This window comes from Dreissena polymorpha, chromosome 3 (assembly GCF_020536995.1).
Source record: "Dreissena polymorpha isolate Duluth1 chromosome 3, UMN_Dpol_1.0, whole genome shotgun sequence".
Classification (NCBI taxonomy): Eukaryota; Metazoa; Mollusca; class Bivalvia; order Myida; family Dreissenidae; genus Dreissena; species Dreissena polymorpha.
Genome location: NC_068357.1, coordinates 107,206,017 through 107,212,016, shown reverse-complemented (window position 1 = coordinate 107,212,016; position 6,000 = coordinate 107,206,017).

Below are 6,000 nucleotides of genomic sequence, written 5' to 3'. Positions count from 1 at the left end.
ATGCAATATAATAAGAATGCTTCTATCTATGATCATGCAACTTTATATAATGGTTACCTGGGTGAAGGCGAGGATTCCTGATGATTTTAAGGTCACCAGGTCATAAGCCAAGGTCACATGGATTTGTAAACGGAAATAGTTTTGACATTATATTTTTAAAACAGATTGACCTGTATCATGCAAAATGGTAAAGTTGTTATATGGATTGAAACGAAAATGCTTTTTGATTTTGAGGGCACCAGGTCAAAGGTCAAGGTCACATGAGCTTACATCAATGAATTGTTATCTGCATGATATCTAGAGATTGTTTGGGCCTCGGAAAATCTGTATAAGAATGCTGGTTACTTGGGAGTAAAGAATGACAGCCATTGATGTTAAGGTCAACAATTCAAAGATAAAGGTCACATGGGATTGTAAAATGAAATTCTTTTAGCACTATATTTTGAGATTGTCTTAACCTACGATCATGCAAATTGGTATAGTGGTATTGAGGGTGAAAAAAAAAACATTATAATTTTGGGACACCGGGTCAAAAGATGAGGTCACATGAACTAGTATCTAGAAATTGGGTTCTGCATGATATCTAGAGAACAATTTGACCGAGGATAATCTAAATTGGTATGCTGGTAACTTTGAAGAAAGAATGGCAGCTATCGAATTTGAGGTCAAGAGGTTAAACGTCAAGGTCATACAGGCTTGTAGCAGGAATTCTAACAATTCTTTGACATTCTAGCATGCATGTTGTTTCTTGTTACATGCAATACGATGGCTTTACAAAAGCAAGCATTCTCAAAATAATATCTGAGAGAATTGCATCAGATGTCATTAATAAAGGCATCATTGAAAAAAACATATTATTGACCAGCCAAATGTATTATTATGCTAATTTGTTTAAGATTAAATAATGGGTGTAGAAAGTAAACAATCCAGCATCACAACTTGAAAGACCAAACAGAATACACCATTCAGCTGTGGATGAAGCATACTTCAACTCCACTATTTTTAAAAACATGTACACACATCTACCACAGGCATTGGGAGTAATGAGAAATTGCCTATCAAATACCAATTAATCGGCTTTCATAATGTTTGCCTTGTCTTAATTGAAATTAGAATAGCCATTGTTTTAATTCAAATGAAAAATAAGTTATTTCAATTAACAGAGCGATCCAGAATTAAGCGTCAAACATAAAACAGTCTTTAAACGTAAGTCATGGGTGTCACCAAGTAAACACAACAGCAAGTAGAATGTACATTAAAACAAACCAGATTCAAAAACATGTCTTGCTTAATTAAATACAAATGATGGCATACTATAATGCTGAATTTTTTCTTGTACAAAACAATTTTGTTCAAATACATAGGATTTTAAAATGCTTCATCTGATTGGCCATTTTTCAAATGATTTGGTATAGCGCAGTGCCCTGACCAATCATATTACGTTTTACTAACATGCAGTGTAAAATAAAAATGTTTGTTAACATTAAGTTTTGTATTTAACATATGAGAAACATTGAATGAACCGTCATTATTTGTTGTCGATGATACTGGGAATGCATTGAATACGGTTTGTTGTAATGCTCTTTTAAGATAACGATATTTTAACGTTTGTAGTGGGGTTATTAGTCTAGTAGGAACGGAGGTCCACGGTGCATGATTTGACTTTTTTTTAATGCTGATGATGGTCTGCATTGTATTGGGTAAAATAAAAATTTGCTCCAAAGAAAATGTGTATGCCCACGGGCCTTAATCCAAGTTGGCTGCCAAGATGGCCGACCAAAAACATTTGAAATACCGTTTTTTCGCAAACGACACAAACAACATATATTTCCCATGGTTTTTGGTAAGCTGTTTCATTAAAGCCATTCAATTTAAGCACACATTATTCTTATTAAATGAATAAATGTTTTGGTGCATTATTAAAAAATAAATGAAAAAAATGACTATATCAATTAAAAACGGTACACAAAAAACATGTGTTTTTGTTCTTATGTCATGTTTTTAAATTGTACCTGAAAAAGAGTTTAGATATAATTATTTTCATAACTACAGTTAAACATACCTATGGGGCTACGGAATATAAAAATATAATATGTTCAATAATGGTGATATTCAAGACAAGAAAGGTGGATGGGGTAAATAACAAATATAAAGAAAAAAAGCCTAATGCGCATTTTGATATATTTTGAGATATACTAGTCTTTTAACTTGTTATGTTTATGTATTCTGACCTGTTTGATACTTTAAAGTGCATGCAAAATATTTTTTAACATAAAAATACATTTCTCTTAATTATAATAGTTAAAGTAAAGATATAAAAAAAAAACATAAACAAAGGGCATATCAAATCTCACATTGAGCTCTAGAAGAAAAAGAGGTTAACGCTGCATGATTGAAAGGTTTAATTGGAATAATATGCTGATGATAATCTACACTGTCTGTGGTAAATTTGTGTTTTCGTGTCAACAGATTTTGTTGTTTTTCCAATCGGGTCTAAATCCAAAATTGCCGTAAATATGGCCTCTCTTAAATCAAGAAATACCATGTTTTCACAAATGGCATAAACATAATATAATTTCCACACTTTTGGTATGCTTTGATAAATATTATTGTTTTTTTTTAAACAAATAAGGTTTTTAATGAAATAAAATGCATTGAAAATAAAAATAATTAAATAAACGAAATATCAGTAACTCCATCATGCCATAACTTATAAAGCTTCTCACGTTTTAAAATGGGTAAACGGGTAATTAATTTATGTTTCTGTACATTTTTGGCTAAACTTATCTTCGCTGAATCGCACTACATTGTCCGATTTTTTAAACTAATGCGAAATATATTTAAAATCATAAAAACATAATCACCCTGTAAAAATATCCTAAGCGCCACCTCGGAAGTAACATTGGCTCATTTATTAAAGCATCTCAAAAAAGAGGTTGCGCTCGTGATTAACAGCCGTGTATATGTCCCTGTTAAAATGTGTCCACTCTGCATACGACGTCCTCACCTAACTTAAGCTGATGATATCTCGGCCGAGTTCGAAAATGGTTTTCATCCGTTGAAAAATATTGTCACCGAGGTGGGCTACTTATATCAATGATCTATCAATGTGTGTCGATAGATCTTGGATTGTGAAACGTTGTTAACACTCTAGAGGTCACCTTAATGACAAATGTACACGAATCTTACTCAAAACATTGTTGACGATACTGCGAAGCAGCTCGTCTAAGTTATCATACCATGAAAAAATTCTTCACAATGGCGACCTATGTAAAAGACCGAGCCAGTCCGATTGAGACAGCTCGATTTTTCTAATCGGCATACCTCGCTGATTATTATTGATAAAGGTATAGGAAGCTCAGCTATAAATAGGACAGCATATTCTGGGGAAAAGATTAAATAATAGTTTGAAAACGTTAATTTTAAATCAGTTATAGTCAATCCATTATACATGTATTTTTATAGATCAATGAAACAACTATGCATTTTCTGTATTGTATTTGAAATTTGTCGTGATTCAGTAAATAAATTGCAAATTAAAACGTGTATAATTAACTTTCAACGCGATCATGAGTGTAAAGAAAACGAATATTTTGAACCTGCCATTTGTAAACGTTGTAGCGACTATGGTTTATTAACAGCATAATAGCTATATGACATCTATGAAAGTCGCTCTTGTGCGTCTTTTCTTCTTTTGACATAGTTACTAAACTTTTCAAACAGAAATTACAGAGCCATATCAGTACACATACTATGTTTGATAATTCATTCGTTTGTTGGATATTGTTTCCTGTTTTAAACACATATTAGGTCATATCGCGGAGATTTAGTTAACTTTACCATGTGTTCATGGGCGAACTCACGTATTGAAGTGCTCTCTCTAACGACTATGTGCTCATACCTACTTTCGGAAATCATCATGTAGTGTCGTACTTAACGAACAAACATGCCTAAGCTTATTGAATTAGAGGGGAAAAAAATCCAAAGAGAAAAATTATATGTTCATGCACATGGGCATGTGAAATCACGTCCGAACACATAGCATCATTAACTTAGAAAAGAAAACAACGAAACATTAAGTTTGGTATGATTTACATGTGAAATTAAAGAGCATGGTGTAATTAAAGAGCAAGTCAAGTTTTGAATTTATATGCTGAAACGTAATGTTATAACCCACAAACGTTTCACTGTAACAGAGCGTTTTTTAAGATAAGTGATAGGGAAATTACACGTCGAATATCTTTTTAAAGATATTTCTTGTTATATTTGATCGAAAATGTAACCCTCCCCCCATTTTTGCTGAATGAATCAAGTTCCCTACGGGTACTACTTACCCGTACCCCCACCCCTTTTTTCGTACCCTACATTTTTCGTACCCATTTTCGTACCCAATTTTTTTTCCTACCCAAATTTTTGCTCGTACCCAAATTTATTTCCGTACCCAATATTTTTTCCTACCCATTTTTTTTCGTAACCAAATCTTTTTTCGTACCCAATTTTTTTGGCAAAATTTTTGTACCCAAAATTTTCGTACCAGTTTCTTTTCCTACCCAAAATGTTCGTACCCACATACACAATTGTTGTGATGTAGATATACTTAAATACTAGTAGATGCTTTTATATCAATTCTCTTCAACAGCATCGTACACCAGTACTGTCAGTACTTTGATTATTTTCTTATAATATCTTGGCCAAAGATAAAAATGGTTCCGGTCCGTAAAATAACATGGTCGCCAGGGTGCTGGGCACGTTTCCTGATATGCTACAGTGGCACTTGAATACGCCTTTTTTTCGTAAAACCATATTGAAAGTACTCAGATTAACTCAGTTTAATTAGATCTTATAGGTGACTGACCTAAGGTCTTTGGTCGTCTTGTTTCAATTCAAACATACCCGCGCACTGAGGTAATGACGTAGAAATTATTAATATTTTCTTACATGTATATTTAAATGCTACAAGAGTGTATTAAGTCTTATTACTAATGTGCCTTTAATAAAAGATACGTTTATGTGAAATGATTTACCGTTTTCCATATGTTAAGTTATAATGTACTTTGGCTGTCCGATTAGCAAAGTGATTAGTATACCACTTCTCACCTTGACAACATAATCTCGTCTATAAAGTGAATTATGACTAATTGCCATAATCTTGTCAACATGTGAATTGAGCCCAAATTGCACCCTTTAAAGCAACCACGGTCGTTTGGACGAACATATCGCCCTCTAGGTGCAAAAAGGTACCATGTGAAATTGAAATTTAAAGGCACGTGGGACCTTTTTGCACCAATAGGACGATATGGCCATGTGCTATCCTGATAACATATCATATCCCATGTACATACGATCAACAAAACAAGAGGGCCTGAATGGCCCAAAGTCGCTCACCTGAGATTCAAAGGAACTACCTGTCCCGTGCAGCCCAAGATGTCATAAGAACAAAATGTTCTTACAAACTTTCATGACTAGTGAACACCCTGGCAGCCACGTTTTTCTACAGACCAAAACCATTTTTACACACATCCAAGATATCATTAAAACAAATATTCTGACAAAGTTTCATGAAGCCATATAAAGAAAAATGCACAGGCCCCTGGGGGCCATATTTTTCAAGCAACTGGAACCATTTTCGAACTTGTCCAAGATATCATTGTGAAAAATCTTCTGACAATGTTTCATGATGATCAAATTTCATGAAGATTGGAAATAAATGTGGCCTCTAAAGTGTTAACAATGTTTTACTAAAGCCATATATAGCCATATAAGGAAAAATGCCCAGCTTTCAGGTGTGTTTTTAAAGCAACAAAAACCATTTTGGAACTCATCCAATATATCATTGGGACAAATCTTCTGACCAATTTTCATGAAGATCGGAAAATAAATGTGGGTCTCTAGAGAGTTAACAAGGTTTTACTATACCCATATAAGGAAAAATGCCCCGCCTTCTGGCGGCTATGATTTTCAACCCAGCGGCATCATTTTTTAACTTCTCAAAGATATTGT